A 19,075-nucleotide genomic window follows, 5' to 3' on the forward strand; every position below is an offset into this window, starting at 1 on the left:
TAGTTTTGCTGGGCAAAAAATTGGGGGCTACAAGTTGTTTTTTTCAGAGTTTAGAATATGTTGCTCCAGTCTCTTCTGGCTTTCATGACTTGGTTTGGGAAATCTAGAATGATTCGAATTGATTTGCCTCTAACTATCACTTGTTTATTTGTTGTTAGTTTTTTTTTCTTATATTGCCTTTTAGATTTTCTCCTTAGTTTCTACATTAGTCAGTTTGATTATTATGAATCTCTTTTTTGACCTTGTCTAAAAAGAGTTCTATAAATTTCCTTTCCTCAGCTATGTATCAACCTTTTTTTCTATGTTTGGAAATTTTTCTGAGATTATTTCTTTGAAAAGATCATTGATTCTTTTGATTTCACTTTCTATTCCCTTTACTATGCCTTTTATTCTTAGGTTAGCTCCTTTAAGATGGGCCCATATCTCTTCTATGTTCAATTCATGATGTCAAATTGTTTTTAGCTAAATTATATACTACATGTTCATTTTTGGAGTGATCGTCTTCTAAGAGCAAGATTCTATTTTTTCATGTTGTCTAACCTATTGTTTTTGATTGTATTGATGCCTTCACTTCAGTGATCACATTCTTCACTTTCTTCAGAGCTTCTTTCTGACTCCTGTCCAGGGTGTCAGATTCTTTGTTTATTTGTTCCTTTATTTCTTTCAGGCTCTTTCTAATTTCTTTTTGAAAATTCCGAATCATTTTTATTCTCTGATGAGTTCTGTTATTGTGGGGTTGTGGGAACTCATTGCTTCCTTGCTCTTCCTCCTCATGATTTTCATTTTCTCAAGTTTGTATCTGTGTTGTTTTTGATAGCTTTCTCTCACTCTGTAGGCCTCAGCTGGCATATAAAAGGGCAAGTTGTGTTGTATTCAGTGGTGAAGGTTAAGTGAGGAGAAAAGGGATGAAGTAGTAAATGCAAGAATAGGGTAAAGTCGCAGATAGGTTGAATTGAATAAGAGTTTGAGTTTGGTAAGTTAATATTTTGTAGAAATTAGGGACAATGAAGATGTAGTAGGATTCTAGTAACCAAGGTAGTTACCCCATCAGTACTCACCCCTATATTCGAAGCCATTATAAAATTCACCAACTTGACTCCAGACCTGGTAGAAGGGGAGACCATCCTCAGAGATAAATTCTTAACTCAGTCCACACCTGATAAAAAAAAAAAAACTCTAAAAACTGGTGTCAGAGTCAAACAAATTTAATTTGGAATCACTACTGCAGGCTGCTAATTCAGTTTATAATAGGGACTTGGAAAGGGAAAAACAGAAGGACAAATGCCATGGAGAAATTCTGGCTGCCATGCATATGAGCACTAATCCCACAAAATCCTGGGCTCGAGTCTGTTTTAAGTGTGGAGAGGCAGGGCATCTCCAATGCAAATGCCCTCAACTAGGAGGCCAGAGATGCCCTCCAAGGCCCTGCCTATGGTGCAAGGGGGACCACTGGAAGTCTGACTCCCCCCAGGTCAGGAGGGACCTGGGATCCTCAAAGCCAGGTTCCCAGTGATAGGTCCCAGCACCATTCCTCCAGGCTCCCTCCACCTGGATTAAGACTAAAGAGCCTTGGGCAATCCCCATGGTAGGATTTCAGACTGTCCAGTTCTTTGTGGATACTGGGGCCAGGTTTATGGTGTTACCCTTTTTTCCTGGCCCAAAGTTCAAATGTATAGCTATAGTCAGGGGCATATCAGGCCAACCCTTGAAATGTTTCTTTACTCAAGATTTAGCCTGCTCCTGGGGTGACCTCCACTTTTCCCATTCTTAATTATGCTAGAGGCTCCAGCTACTCTATTAAAAAGAAGATATAATGTCAAGAAACCAAACTAACTTAGGTACAAGCCTCTCCCTTGGTCTTATTTAAAATTATACCATATTCTGTCTCATCCTTCCAGAAAAGCCCAAAAACAAAACTTAAGCTGTTCTTTTTCTCTTTTGCTGCCTATACTAAGACAAGATACTGCTCAAGTTTTTGGGGGGTTTTTTTGTTGTTTGTTTGTTTGTTTGTTTTTATCTCAACCAGTCCTAGCAAAAATGTAAACCTCTAAAAAGCTGTTCATTTCATTATAAAACCTAGGCCTCTGTGAGATGTGCTCAAATACAACACGCATTGCCTTTAAAGGTTTTTTCTTTGGCAGAAAAAAAATCTTTTAAGACACTAGTGATGCTTACCTGATATTTTAGTTTTCTGTGTTAATCTAAATTCAGTTATTAAGTTGGGTAAATGTAAAATGTGAGTAATGCTTTAAAAGGCTCTTAACTTCATAAGGTCTAAAATAACACTTGAGTCTACTAAGTAGGTTTCTAAATTGTTGATGTAAAAACAACATTGTAAAATGACATTGTTTGGGGGTCAGCTCGTATGTAGCAACAGGAGACAGATGTGGAAAGTGTGTGGGTTTAAAAAGTTCTTAGTGGAGAAAGGATAGAAAACAGAAAATTTTGTAAAAATAAAAAAGTATTTTGTATAAAGTAAGGTTTATCCTAAGATTGTCCCAAATGGGAAAAGAAAGGACTAGAATAAAAATCAAAGGGTTAAGACAAGTCACCATGTGTTTGTAAAATGTTTGTAAAGAAATAAAATTTATATATTGCATATATGATAAAGATGGTTTTAAAAGACTTACAGTAAGTTTCTATTAAGTCTACCTATTTTGAGACCTCCGGAGGCCATTCTATTCATACTTATATTTGGCCCTTGGTTACTAAATTGTGTGGTTAAGTTTGTCTTCAACAAAATTAAAGCCATCACGCTCCAGATGATGCTCCAGATGAACATCTGTCAGAGCCCCTTGAACAACCATGGACACCTCAAACATCGGCTGATCTAACCCCTACAAGTGACTTTCTCGCACCCTCCAGGCCAGGCCTCCACTTCATCCCCTCTCAGCATGGAAGTAGCTCAGTTGACTTTCTCTGTCCCCATTCCCTTTAACCTGACAGGTGCCAGGAAGTTAATAGAGGGGGGAATGTGCCGGTATTGGAAAATGGCTTTGGTATTAGTTTCAAAATATAAAAAGTAGTCAGGGCCTGGGTGCTGTGCAGGCACTCAGGCAGGGAGAAGAGGCAGCTGTTACAATGTAGAGTCCCCCTCACCAAAAGTGATTACCAAGTACACAAAAGAGTTGTAGCCCAGGGCCTTCATATTTTAAAGACAAGTTTACATAATAAATAATTTCTAGCAGATAGAGATAAAAAAAAGGCTAAAATTCCCCAAGGATGTGGGAGGATGGTACAGGCCTTTGTCAAAGGGTATATACCATGTGACCCCTGACTTTGTTAACCAAGTAACACATCTTGGTCATAACAAAGACTTGCATCAGAGATAATGGGGGGGCCACACCTACATCAGGTCAAGAGCAGATAAAAAGACTATCCATTGGTCAAGAAGGATGGGAGATAGTGAGTCCTTATAATTATACCAAAAGGCCTACACCAGAGATAATGGGTGGGGCCACATCCATATCAGATCAGGAGCAGATAGAAAGACTATTGATCAAACAGGATGGGAGATAGTGAATCTTTATAATCATACCAAAAGGCCTACACCAGGGATAATGTGCCTGTCCACACCTATATCAGGTCAAGATCAGAAAGAAAGACTACTGGTTAAGCAGGATGGGAGATAATACATCCTTATAAAAACTGTTCTATGTTCAAAAACTTCAGTGTCATATTTTCAAGGCACTCCACTACATTCCTCTGATACCATGCTTTATTATTCTGTCCTTTCTTTCTACCTTTTTAATAATAAAATTTTCTTAAGCTTGTAAAAAAAAAAAAAAGCACTGTCACAAAACACCAAAATGACTACAGCATAACCTTCTAATTATGCTTATATGCCTTCTGGCAATCTCATTATAAGGTACAGAATCATGGATCTCATGAGCACAAGCATTACCACTTAAGTTACAGTTTATTTCTTATTCTAGTTAAATAAATTGGAATTCCAATTTTTAGAAATTTAAACTTGAAACAAATTTCAAGCTTCTTGGAAATAGTTCAACTGTTGGGAGTATTTCATTTAAACTTGAGAAAATGAATGTCTCTCAGCCCAAATTCTAATATAGCAAAACCTACTACTCAGAGTAATTAGCAATATGTCCCGCCAAATGTGGCACTAACTAGCTCAGACTGAAGCGAATACAAGATGTAGGCTTTGCACTTAAAGCCTTCGCTTCTCCAACAGAAAGGTGCCTACATTGACGGGGATTCTATCTGGCATGTGGATGGCAACATTCTGAACCATATCCTGACTGTCAGTTCCTCCATACTGATCCCTGACTCTAAGTGGTGACATTAGCCATTAGATAGACACTGCTAAAGATGAAGTGCTGGCGAGAGAGAGGATTTATATCCCATTACCAATCCCCTGAGCAACACCATGAACCTTTAACTGGACATTTTATCAAGTTGATTGCTGCTCTCTGAATTCTAATTTGTCTCTTTTTCAACATGTGGTATCTCAAACTGAAGGCAGTTTAAATATGTTCAGACAAGACCAATGCCAAGTAGCTTAAATAATTTTATCTTTCTGGTTTAGGATATAATGTTTTCATTAACACAGCCTGATATCACTTTGAGGGGATTTGAGGGATCTCTCTTTTTTGAACAAATCATGCTGTTTTGTTGACCTTAATAGCTTTCAAAATATGCTAAGGCATGGAGTAATATCCTGTGGCCCAAATACCAAAGTGATAAAGTATTATTCAAATACAAAGTGATACTTTCTCTTTGAGAAATCAAAGAGATAACTTTGAGAAAAATGAACTGTCTTTAATGGTCCCATTAGCATCATCCTTCAACCCTCCATTAGGAGGCTTTCTGTACTCCTCCTCCTCATTTCAGCCAGTCAAGAATCAGTGTCCATCTCATTTATACATTGTCTAATGCTTTCTGTACTCCTCCTCCTCATTTCAGCCAGTCAAGAATCAGTGTCCATCTCATTTATACATTGTCTAATTTGCACTAGAATGTGAGAAGCTGAAGTTTTAGTAGATACAGATTCACACTTTAGCTATAACCGCAGCTTACTCTTAGTTTTCTACATCCTTAAAGTGATTCTTGAGATTAAAAAAAAATTCAAAACCCAAAGTAATGAAGTTACTCTACCTACTATGCATTCACCTTTTACTTGGAATTGAGTTCTGAAGTTAGTATGAAATAAAAACCTAAATCTGATCAAACTTACTATCAGAAATTTTAAGGTGCTTGTGATAGGCAGAATTCTAGAGACATACCCCTGAAATTCCCAACCCCTGGTTTTTCAAGAAAGAATTTTACAGATGCAATGAAAGTGCCAAGTCAGTTGGCTTTAAGAGATGGAGTTTATCTGGATAGGCCTGGCCCAAACAAGCAAGTTCTCTAAAAGCACAGCCTTTCCTAGGCCAGCAGCAGAAGAGGAAGCTGGAGAGAACAAAATACCAGAAGGATTCATTGAGCCATGCTGGCTTGAAGATGGAAGGAGCCACATGCAAAAACCAGCAACTAGCCTCTACCTGCTGAGAACAACTCCTGCACAATAGCCAGCAAGGAAATAAGGACCCTTGACCTACCACTGTAAGAAACCAGATCCGTCAACAGTCTGAATGAGCCTGGAAGGGGACTCAGCCCTAGAGTCTCCAAATCAGAGCCCAGGGAAAGCCAGCCTTGATTGGAGTCTTGGGATACTTGAAGCAGAGAACCTAGTCAAGCCACTCCAGACTTCTGACCTAAATAACTAATAAGTGTTGTGTAAGCTGCTAAGTTTGTGGTAATTTGTTAAACAGAAAGAGGAAAGTAATGCAGTGCCACACTAGAAATTCTCAGGATCCACACTGTCAATACAGGGGTATGAAACTATTTCATTTAAATTATTTTAATTGAATTCCTTTACCACACTAGCCATCTTTCCTGAACCTAACAGCCACATTTGGTTCATAGCTACCATGTTGGATGTTACAGACTACAGAACTTTCTCAGCATCATGAGAAGCTCTATTGTACTGCTCTGAAAAATCAAGAAGAACCAGTTTTCCTGCAGCTATATATAATTATATTATATTGTACTTATCAGCCATATACTAAGGATAATATATACCTTTAATATTGTAATCATACTCAGCCTAATGAGATGCTCACACTGATAGAAACAAAAGAAAATTAAGGCTGATCAAGGGAAAGAGAATTCTGCCTTCCATTTTCTACTCACCCCCAGATGCATGACCAATGCCTGAATGATAAGTAGAATCAATGACATTATTCCAACCCTCTCTTTCTCAGCTCCCATGGTTGAACTTGTTTTAGTTAAATGTGTATATGTTATGATTTTACATGTTCTTCCTATCCCCTCTTTTCAGGATGATAATTATCACATGTTTGTGTCTGCTAGGAAATAACAATCTGGTACTAACATTGGAGTCTAACCAGCTTGGCAGGAGGATACTCTGGTCATCTAAAACCAAAGCCAGGAACTAGGATCTTGGCTAATGGTGCAGAGATATAATGTAGGGTCCCAAAACAGGGAACAGCATTCAGGTTTTAAAATGGTAGCACCTAGATATCAACAAAAGCATAGATTCCTTTCCTGAGACGTGATAAAATTTAGACCAATGTTATATCAGGCACTTTTGCTGTTTGCATGTATTTCATGAACCTAAAAGCAAAACTCATTTTAAGTGTTTTTGTTGGAAGTCACCCATGCATATCTCATCTCCACGATTACTAACAATTAATATTTTAAAGTTTTTCATCCCATAGGATATTCTTAGTAATGTCCATAAGGCCACACAGTCAAATGCCAAGATGCTCTACTAAAAACCCAGAAACCATACTTTTGTTTGAGCTCTGGCAGAAAAGGGAAATATAGGAATTAGATTAAAAGGCTCAAATTTGGACTCATGTAATTCTGGGAATTTGGGGAAAGAAAGAGACACCAGGACTTTGGGAAGATGAGAAAAATAGAGAAACTTAGCACAAAAGACCCAAAGGCCCAATACCTGCACCTGGTTTCCAGAAGGCAATAAACAAGGATTAACATCAGCTCCAGAAGTCGGCTAGAGCTCCAGCCTCAGATGGTCCTTGGAGCTCAGTCCAGTCTTATGGAGACAAATATGAGACAGCAGACAATTTTCAGACCATTCCTCCTATAAAGAGTGAAGGTTTCCTGTTTAACCAGATCCTGTACCCACTAACCCATGATCTAAGCCAGGACATATAGACTCATCACAGGCAGCCAAGATGGGGACAAACTACATAGATGGGTAGTGCTGTGGTTGGAGCATTCGGTTTCTCCGAAATTCATCTTGAAGCCCAACCCCCATTGCGGTGGTATTAAAAGGTGAGGCCTTTGGGAAAGTGATTAAGTCACCATGAAGGCGCCACCTTTGTGGATGGGATTAATGTCCTTACAGAAGCAGCTTCAAAAAGCCGCCTGGCCTTTATCTCCTTTTAGCTATGTGAGGACCCAGCATTCATCCCCTCTGGGACACAACCAGGAACTGTCTTGAAAGCAGAGAATGAGCTTTTCCAAACATTGAATCTGAATCTTCCAATGTCTTAGTTAGACATGCTAGCCTGTAGAATTCTGAGAAATAAATTTTTATTATTTATAAATTACCCAATCTCTAGTGTTTGGTTAGAGCAGTACTAAGAAATGTAAGGCCAGGAAAGAAAATGCCACCCATTGTCCTTTACTCCTGCTTTTTGTCCTCAGCACCTGGAAAAGTTGTCCACCTAGAAAAAGTGCCAATGGTACCCTCCCCTTTCCTCTGTTACTTAATGTATCTATCTTAGAGCATATTTTGCTGTTTTCTGCTTCTCATCCCTGGCCTGGGCACTTACCCTGGGCTTTATTCTCAGTTCACTGTCAAATAAGCCTAGATCAGGACCTTACAACTGCTTTAGACTTAGTCCCTTTATGTATGTGTGTGTTTATATGGCTCTAGGACAACCCAGGCATAACAAATTCTGGTTTTGCTCAAGTTCCTTTTATTAAAATGGTATAGTATTTGTGTATAACCTACACACAGGCTCCTGTATATTTAAAAACATCTCTAGATTACTTATAATGGCACCTAAAACAATGTAAGTGCTATGTAAATAGTTGTTATATTATTTAAGGAATAATGACAAGGAAAAAGTCTGTGAATGTTCATTACAGATGCAGCTCTCTCTTTCTCAAATATTTTAAATATGCAGTTGGTTGAGTGTATGGAAGTGAAACATACTATATGAATACAAAATTCTGAAACTTCATGTAATTTCCTAATCTCATACACTTACGGTAAGATTAGTTGCAAAACCTAAGCATCCTGGATCTTCTGATTCCTAGGCTAGTGGTCTGGTCCAATGGCCTTCCAGAGCTGTTTTAAGCTTGAATTCTCAAGGATGCTTCATCTTAACAGATTAGTGGGACAGGCATTCATCCCTGGATGAAAATTGATCTTCAGATAGTAGAGTGCTTGTACATGTTCTGTCTCAGCAATTACTAATAATTAAGATTAGATGAAGCCGGGCATGGTTACACACACTTGTAATCCCAATACTTGGGAGGCTGAGACAGGAGGATCACAGGTTCACGTCTCAGCCAGACTCAGCTACTTAGTGAGGCCCCCCACAACTTTGTGAGACCCTGTTTCAAAATAAAGATTAAAAAATAGAGCTGAAGGTGTAACTCAGAGGTACAATGCCCCTGGGTTCAATCTTCAGAACCATTAAAAAAAGATTAGTTGAAATAAAGTTATTCTCCATGTCCTATACTGGGCCTTAAAGTGATTTCAATGAAATATATGTATTTACCAAACTGTACTCTGAGGAAAATCATCATCCTTTGGTAGTTTAGCAAGTATTCCATGAAAGAAATGTTGCATTTTTAGATCCATTTGAGAGCTGGATTGGAAAAAAAGGATTTTGATATGGAATTTATCAGCAACTTCAATATGTTAATATAATAACTCTACAAGAAGATTGGTTATAATGTATGTGAATTATTTTCCCAGTGTAATGATTATCAGCATCTAAAGACAATACTATTCCACAGAAGATAATTTGGGAAACAAAATCATAGTATTTAGAAACATAAAACATATAATGTGTATTTATAATGTATAAGAAAGTGCTTTATAAATTGGTCTCTGAAGTCAGTGTCTCCAACCACCTTTTTATTTATTTCAGAAATCCCCATCGTCTTTTCACTGAGTTTATCAGATAGCTTTCTATTATAAATACTTGCTTCTTCCCTCCTTCCGTGCTCTTCTCACTCCTTTCCCACATGCCCAACAGTGAGTGCCTCCAGAATGTCACAATAGCCTCCTCTGCACTCCTCTTCACATGGCTTTTTCTTCTCTACTTTCTCATATGCCACCTGTTCCTGCAGTCACCCTCATTCACCACCTTCTCCTAACCCTTAGTTTGCATTAGGTACACATCATGTATGTCTACCACATGCATAAGTCAGGCTTCTAGTCTACTGAAATGTCTCCTATTATCTCAACCATATCTTTCTTTCTAATTTTTCAGTTTTATTATATCAAGAATGGTGATTAATTTTATAAAAGCATTAGACTTGCAGTATCAATGTCACAAAACCCAAAGCTATTTCTAGAATTACAGCTCAGTCCCTTCATCCTGGAAATAGACTAGTCCTGCTGCCACTAGTGTGGGCACTGGAAAACATTCCCCCTGTACTTTATATATTTTCATTCATTTATTCATTCATTCGTTATTTAACAGATTTTATACTGGGTTTCTATAGACCATTCGGGGCTAATTTGTCAGGTATTGGGGTATCTACATTAATATGACTTAGTACTTCTTCATGAGGAGCAGATACTCTAGACATGAGAGAAACATGCATTTAAACAGGTAAGTACATATGTCTTTGTGAGTGCTGTAGAGAGCATGAAAAGAACCTCACAGTAAGACCTAAGAACGATTGCAGGGAATGCACGCATAATAGAGATGCAGAGTGGTTTTTGAATGTGTTAACACATTACAGATTGTCAGCTCAGCAAATAGAGGACATTATATCAATGACCACCTCTAAAAACTAATTAGAGCAGAAAACCTGATGTTTTCTTTAGAAAGCCCATATATGAGCTCAGTTTCTTCATTCCTACAACAGTGACTTGTTTGAGAACAGCAAGAAAGGAAATGGTCTCACATTATGTGACAAAATCTTATTTAGAGCTGGGTGTGGTGGCGCACGCTTGTAATCCCCGCACTTGGGAGGAGGAGACAGGAGGATCCTGCAGCTTCGAAGCCAGCCTCGCTGGCTTAAGAGACCCTGTTTCCAAAAAATATATATATAAATAGGTCTGGGAGTGTAGCCCGGCGGTAGAAGGGTTTTCCGGAACCCCAGTACCACCAAAAAAAAATCTTATTTAGCATTGTTTTCTCAGATATTTAGAGAAATATAAGTCCCTTATAAAGATGTTTTGTTCATTTTTCCTTTTTTTTTTTGTCCTGGGTCTCAAAACAAACTTTTGTGAATTAGTCTGCACAGAAGACACAATTGAGGTGTCCTCAACATAGAAAACCTTTCCATGGTTTGAAAATCATACCAATGCATAGCCATGTGTGTAGGAGTTTCCCAAGTGGAAAAGGAAAGACGCACAACCCACCTGCGGCCACAGGATGGTAACAGTTTCATCAAGTTGGGAAGTGCTGAGTTCATCAGGAAGCCTTGGGTCATGGAGAGAGATGAGGCCAGGTGGCAGGTAGGAGCCAAAGCATGATGGAGCTTGGGAATGGGCTTGGGAACGTACATCCACCCCCAGATAACAGAAAAGCCAGAGGAGGTTTAAAGCCAGAGGCTTATATGGTAAAATATGCATTTTAGGAAATAAAACTGGTAGTATGTTAGAAGATAAGCTGAACTCAGAACAGCCAGGTGGCAGGAAAACAGGCTAAGAAGCTGTTTCAAGAGTCTTGAGCAGAGGTGGGGTTGAAGAAAGGAAAGTCTAAGATAACTAGAATTGAGGACAACAGAGGTAGCTCATGGAACTATTTCTTTTTTTTTCTTTTCATGAAACTATTTCTAAGGTGGCATACTAGAGCCAGTCTGACGAAGCTTGCAAGGGCCAGTTGTTACATATTCAAAAATTTGTGAGTTGGCCCGGCGTGGTGGCACACGCTTATAATCCCCACGCTTGGGAAGCTGAGACAGGAAGATCGCACAGGTTCGAAGCCAGCCTCAGCTACTTAGTGAGGCTCTCAGCAACTTATTGAGACCCTGTTTCAAAATAAAATATTAAAAAAAAATAGGGCTGGGAGTATAGCCCAGAGGTAGAAAGCTTCTGGGTTCTACCACCAGTACCACAAAAAAAAAGAAAAAAAATTTGTGAGTTGGTTGTTAAACCATTGGCAGCTTAGAATCAGCATTAGAAATTAGCCATAGAAATTAGCAAACACTATAAATCATGGATTTTGTTTCTCAGAGAGCCAGTTTATACCATAGATGGACTTGACAAGACTTGGTGACCAGATATAGGAAGCAAATCAGGTGCTGTGGGTCCTGAAACTTTCACAATTGGAGGGATCCTCCTTTAAAAAAATGAATATAAAATTATAAATTCAAAATTAGGCATGAATAATAGTAACTATTCCTGGAAGCCAGAAATAAATATACATGGAAGTGACTGCAAACCACATAAAAATATTCCACTAAACCCAAACTAAATGTGTCCCCAATTCAGCTTCCCCTTAACCAGACACTAAAAGCACCCACAACCACGCCAGCACCACATCACATGATGGGAAGTGTGTCAGAGGAGACATCCCCGTGGAAAGAAACACCAGTCTCAACCCACTGCGGTTAAAATATCTTACTTTTGCACATTTTATAAAAATATGTAACCATGTGAAACTCTTGCTAGGGCAACTCTCAGAACCTGGGAAGAGCCACGCAAACCTACAGATTTGAAGATTGATTTCCTCAGCTTCCCGGAGGATTTGCCTCTGAGTGTAAGAGAGGCATCCAAGTCAACAGCCAGACTCAGAAGACTGGGGGATAGGTTTACTACTTCTGCCCTATCTAGTTCCCAAACAGATCCAAAATGGCCAGAGGAATGGTGGTCCCGTCATGGACAGCGCAGGCAAGCACCAAGTGTGGCTGTGAGGTCACAGAGCCCTCTCGCTTGTTCATGGGAGAAGCAAGCAATGTTCATTTACCACTGAAACTTGTCGGCCCTGACACCGAGGACCATTCTCCAAAGCACTTGGGCTTCTTCCTTCCATGGGTCCCGTGAGAGCCGCCTCATCTCTGACCAGCTGTGAGGCTGCTAGAGGAAGTCACCGTGTGGAAAGGTGAAATGTGGCTGGCACAAGCCAGAATAATCCATTCCAGACACATGTGTAATGCCGGGAAAACAGGTGCAAACAATTGAACCAGCTGTCAGCAAGTTACAGGGATCGCTTTTGATATCTTAATCGTTGGTTGATCCATGTGCCACATTGGCAGGATCATTTCGTAGCTAACTGCACATCTGTAAACCTTTTCAAGCCTCTTCTGATGTCCATGTGAGTCCATGAAAAGCCTGACATCACAACCTAAATTGGGCATGATTGCTGCCATTTCCGTTTTCCTGCCATAGAAACTGAGAGTTGACAAATGCCAATAATTGCTAATTTTTCACTACTGGTTGTCATGTGCCAAGGCAAGAACAGAGAGAGATCCCTCTGTCCCTGTAAGCATCCTGTCATGGTTTGATGAAGTGCATACAATTTCTATATCAGGTAAAGAAGCTATTTGCCCAGTAACTAGTTGAGAGAGTTGTTCTATTTCCAAAGTTAACTTTCTTATTTTTTTAAATATACTTTAATTGGTACATTGTAATTATATACATCATAATAAAGTTCAGAGTGATCGGACTACATATGCACACAGCACTTAGTATGTTTTCCTCTGGCTCCCATCCTCTCCCTCCTCTTCCCCTTCCCCCATACATATTATTGAAGTTGGTATTAATAATTCTATATACGTACCTAAGTTTTTTTTATGTGTTTATCTCAGCCTCCTTGTCTTAGTCAATGTTCTTACTGCTATAATACACACAACTTAAAGAAAGGAAGACTTTACTCACAAAATTTGAGATTTTGGGGTCCAATCCATGTCAAGCTAGGCCTGCAGAGCTCAGGGCATGGGTAAGGGGAATTAGAGAGAGGGGGAGAGCAAGGGCTCTGCTCTCACATCAGGAGGCAGAAATCAAAAGGGTGTGGTGGCGCACACTTGTAATCCCTGCCCTTGGGAGGCTGAGACAGGAGGATCACGCAGGTTCAAAGACAGTCTCAGCTACTTAGTGAGGCTCTCAGCAACTTAGTGAGACCCTGTTTCCAAATAAAATATAAAATAGGTCTGGGAGTATAGCCCAGAGGTAGAAAGCCCCTGGGTTCCACTCCAGTACCACACATACACACACACACACACACACACACACACACACACACACACACAGAGCAAACAAGCAAGGGGATTCTAAGACAAAAGCATTATGTAAGGCCACACCTCCAGGGAACCACCTTCTCTGGCCACACCCACCTGCCTAGGCTACCACCTAATAAATCTGTTACAATGGATTTATCTACAGATTAGAGTACCACCCTTATGGCTTATTTCAACTAACATTAATACACAAATTCTTCAGGGCACATTCTTTATCTAACATAACACTCATCTCTTCATCAGGAATAATACCTTCACAGGGGGTGAGAAAAGATAAGAGTGTATGGATATATACTCTGAAAAAATTCTTTCATTCTTCTTTCCCTTCAAGAAAAATGTCACCAGTATAATTAGCAAAATAGTTAATCATCCCCAATCAGTGGTTTGTAAATCAACAGCATTATCTTCAGTGACCAATTACCTAAGATATCTGGGATGATCATTACCTCTAGAACTCAACAAACTATGCTACATATACAAAATATCAAAGGAAAAAAAACTGAATGGTACTTCTAAATGTTTAGCCCATCGGCTGTGCTAAAAGCACTAAGGTTTGTTCTGCAGAATTTCTGGCACAAGGAAGAATTGCTGGAACTTGTATTTTGACACTGGGTCGATGGCAAGAAGAAACTAAGAGATAGCTCCCTTGAGTACCTGGAGGGCAGAGGAGGTGAGTCCCACTGTGCTCTTGTGTCCATGGTGTCTCTATCCACCGCTTCTGAACCATAGCTCTCTATAGTACACTCCCTGATTCTGTTTCTTATTTCCTCACTCGTCTCCTCCCCAAGACCATCACTTATAAAGTTATGCCTTCATTTTCTAGAATCACTGTGTATTATCAATAAATATTATTCACAGTACAAGCTCACTTCAATTCATCTGGTGTTAAAATGATATTAAAGTTTCTAATCAATGGAGATTTGCAGTGAGGATATGTTTGCATATATTTGGGGGTCTTGTTTGTTGAGTGGGTATTGCTACCACAAAATGTAAAATTAGCAAAAAATAGACTCAGCACATCTCTTCTAGAAGACTGTCAAACTCAACTTTGCACTTTGGTACGATCTGACTTAAAATTAAATAACCCATTACCTTTTGGTTCTTCTTCTTCAAAAAAGAAACTTGTCAAATAAACTAGACTGAAATTACCTGTGAAAATTTTTAAATAACAAAATAAAAGAAGATAAGTCTTTTTGCAAAGAGAAAAAATGTTTGATATTGACTCATTTATGTAAAGACAGAAAAAAAGAAAAGCATGTTGTGATAATAGGGAGCTGGGCCATCGTACAGTCTTGCAATTTCAACTCAGCTCTACCACTGATTCCATTAGAGTTTGCTGCCCAAAGTGCAGGCAGGTAGAGTGGGAATATACATGCTAGGATCAAAGGCACCAAAAAGTGGCAACTTTCCCTGATCCTCACTTCACCAAGGAGAGACTCTGAAGGTTAGGCATTTCAGAAGCCTACACAAAACACAGCATCCTTCAGGCTGGAGGACACCAGAGTGGCAGTCACCTCGCCTTTAGCGTGCGTGGCTAGTGAGGAGCCATCTCGACACTGAAGGGACTGTGGCTGCTCCTGTTACATCCTTCCATTTTCATACTGCAACAACTGGCCTACAGTTTTCTGCCTATAGCCCACAACAATTAGGTCTTAAATTTTTAAAATATGTAATTTTCCTCTTGATGATTAGATTTATGGGATAATGAATTGGTATGGGATGAAATGCTATGTGCAACTCATGATAACCCACTGTGTGTGCGTGTGTGTGTGTGTGTGTGTGTGTGTGTGTGTGTTCATGAGAGAACTCTACAAGTTGATAGTTGGCTTATCAATTTATCTCATACCATGGCTTCACAGGTTTGTTGAACATCCAGGCTTGTGAAATTTTTAAATTTTTTATTGGTGCATTGTAGTCATACAATTTAATGGGGTACGAGATGGTGGAGCCATACATGTACACATCACCTAATTAGCCCTTAACCAATTCCACCCCATTCCCTCCCTCTCCCTCCTTCTCATGTTTGGCTTAGTGATTAACACTGATATGTTTGTTAATGTTCATCACGTACATTAGAGAATTTCCCTCTTCCCTCTCCAGTCCCCTCAATTCAGTCACCTTATTTGCTCATCTGTAGTATCTCATTCTTTGTCTAAAGTTCACCCTATAACCCCTTAGCTTCTGCATATTAGAACACCCGATTTCTTGTTTTTTGTGACTGACTAATCTCACTTAGCATAATGTTCTCCAGTTCCATCCACTTCCCTGTAAATGACATAATTGCATTTTTCTTTATGTAAAAATTCCATTATGTACATATCCCATAGTTTTATAATCCATTCATCTGTTGATGGACATCTTGGTTGGTTCCATAGTTTGGCAATGGTGAATCGTGCAGCTATGAACATAGATACACATGCATTAGTTTGGTAGTTTGGTTTCCATTCTTTTGGGTAGATACCCAGAAGTGGTATTGCTGGATCATATAGTAAATTCATTCCCATTCTTCTGAGGATCCTCCATACTATTTTGCAAAGTGATTGTACTAATTTGCAATCCCACCAACAATGTCTTAGAGTTCCCACTTCTCCATATCCTCGCCAGCATTTGTTGTTGTTTGTGTTTTGAATGATTGCCATTCTATTTGGAGTTAGGTGAAATCTCAGGGTAGTTTTGATTTGCATCTCTCTAATTGTCAATGATGTTGAGCATTTTTTCATGCATTTATTGGCCAGTTGAATTTCTTCTCTTGTGAAGTGTCTATTTAGTTAACTTACCCATTTTTGATTGGGTTATTTGTTTTCTTAGTGCTGACTTTCTTGAGTTCCCTGTATATTCTAGATATTAGTCCTTTATCAGAGGAATGGTAAGCAAAAATCTTCTCCCATCTTGTTGGCTCTCGGTTGAGCTTCTTGATAATTTCCTTTGCTGTACAGAAGCTCTTCAGTCTCATGCAATCCCACATATTGATTTGCCTTTTAGTTTCTTGTGCCTATGAGTCTTGTTGAGAAAGTTTTTACCCGTGCCTGTGTGTTGCAGTGTTGGACCTATGCCCTCTTCAAGGAGCCTCAAGGTCTATGGTCTAATTTCGAAGTCTTTGTTCCATCTTGAATTGACTGTTGTACAGGATGCGAAAGTGGAGTTTATTTCCATTTTTCTGCATATGGTTAACCAGTTTTGGCAACACCATTTGTTGAACAGGCTATCTTTATTCCAGTGTATGTTTTTGGCCCCTTTGTCAAAAATCAATTGGCTGTAAGTATACGGATTTGTTTTTGAGTCTTCTATTCTGTGCCAGTACTATGCTGTTTTTATTACTATGGCTTTGTAATTGAAAAAAAAGATTCATAAGAAAATTACTTATGTCCATATATAAAGTTATCACTACCAGTCTCACTGAAGTCCCGTGTGTATATCATCTATGATGTATAATTATAATTCATCAATAAAAGTATTTTTAAAAATAAATACTGCTATAGTATCAAAGATCAAGTGATTATAACAATGAAATACAGTTGAGACAGATTCTATGGGGAACAGCACAAGGGAAGAATTGAAGCCAAGCAAAGTGACCAATATAATCTTGTATAAAAACCTCAACACTTTAGGAAAACAAAAAATTAAACCAAGCATGGTGGTGCACGCTTGTAATTCCAGTACTTGAAAGGCTGAGACAGGAGGATTGCAGGTTTTCTGCCAGCCTCAGCAACTTCTGAGGCCCTCCGAAACATAGTGAGACCCTGTTTCAAAATAAAAATAAAACAGGGCTAGGGTGTAGCTTAGAGGTAGAATGTCTCTGAGTTAAATCCCCAGTACTGAAAAAAACTGAGCCAATCTCCTTCATGAACATAGACACCAAAGTCCTAAGTATATATAAAAATGTATATTAGAGATATATGTCCATACACTTATAATTAGTAATATACACATGAATTTGTATTTATGGAAATAACAACAATACAAAAATGGATATCATGCCACACAAAAATTGCTTTAATTTCAGGAATTCAAAGATGCTTAAACATTTGAAAAGAAATGTAATTTATCACATTGAGAGTAAAAGAAGAAAAAGATATATATTGTCTTAATAGATGCAGAAAAATATTTTTGCAGGTTACCTGACAAAATACCAAACCCCTTAGCAATCTAAAAAGAAAACAAAACTTTCTTTCTTAATCTGATAAAGTACAGCTACTCAAAAATCTGTAACAAAGATTTGTAATGGTAAAATGTTGAGATCATCCTGAGATCTAGATCAAAATAAGAACCACTATCACAATTTTTATTCAATACTATATTTATTATTTATATCTTGGTAAGAACAAGCATAAAGAAATATGTTACAAGATGGAAAAAGACATAAAACTATAGTTATTTATAGATAACATTGTTGTATATATAAAAATCAAAAATGAATTATAAACTATCGAATTAATAAGTGAACTTTACACAATTTCTGGACATTAGAACAACACATAAAAATGAACATGTCAAATAGATCAGCAGTATAAAGAATAATAAAATACAATTTTAAGTGATATCATTTACATTAGTAGCATAACTATAAAGTATATAGGAGCAAACTTCATGAAAGTTATAAAAGAGTTCTGCACAGAAAACTGCAAAACATTACTGAGGGAAATCAAGGAAGACCTCAATAAATGAAGGAATAGATAGATACAACATGTTTATGGAGTGGAAGATGCAATATTATAAAACTGCTGTTTTCCACATATGTATTCATAGACTTAACATAATGCCAATTCAAAGTCCAACAAAATCTTTTGTGGAATTATTAAATTGATTCTAAAATTTTTATAGAAGTGATGAGAGTCAAAAATAAGAAAATCGTGTGTGTGTGTGTGTGTGTGTGTGTGTGTGTGTGTGTGTGTGTGTTTTACTGGGAATTGAACCCAGGGACACGCTACACCCCAGCCCAGTTTTATTTTTTGCTTTGAAAAAGGGTCTCACTAGGTTGCTGAGAGTCTCATTACATTGCTGAGACTAACTACAAACCTTCCATCCTCCTGTCTCAGCCTCCCAAGTAGTGGGATTACAGATGTGCACCACCATGCCTTGCTACTAAAAATTATCCTAAAGAAGAAAAAAATTATCCTAAAGAAGGAGGAGGAGTAGGAGGAGGAGGAGGAGGAGGAGGAAGGGGAGAAGGAAGAGAAGGAGGAGAAGGTCAAAGAGGAGGAGGAGGAGGAGGAGGAAGAGGAGGAGGAGGAGGAGGAGGAGGAAGGAGGGAGAGAGAATAGTGATTCCTAGAGGCTAAGAGGAGTAGGAAAAAGGAGGGATAGAGGAAAGCTGGATAATGGGTACTTGGGTACCAAAATACAGTTAGATAAGAGGAATATCCTAAAGAAGAAAAATTATCCTAAAGAAGAAAAAAGTTGGAGGGCTAATATTATGAAACATCAAGAATTATAAAACTATAGTAAAAAGGATATTTTCTTTTGTAAGTCTACAGCACCCAATATTTCCAGGTGGTCTCCCATCTTAGTATGTAATTCAAAAATAGATCAGTGAAACAGAATAGAGAACTGAAACAAATCCATATATACATGATTCCTTGTTTTGTCAAAGATGACACTGGTGCCTTGGATAATGAATGTTGAATGATAACACTGAAAATGTTAACATCATGGAA

The sequence above is a fragment of the Muscardinus avellanarius genome (assembly GCF_963383645.1).
Source record: "Muscardinus avellanarius genome assembly, chromosome: 4".
NCBI classification, from domain to species: domain Eukaryota; kingdom Metazoa; phylum Chordata; class Mammalia; order Rodentia; family Gliridae; genus Muscardinus; species Muscardinus avellanarius.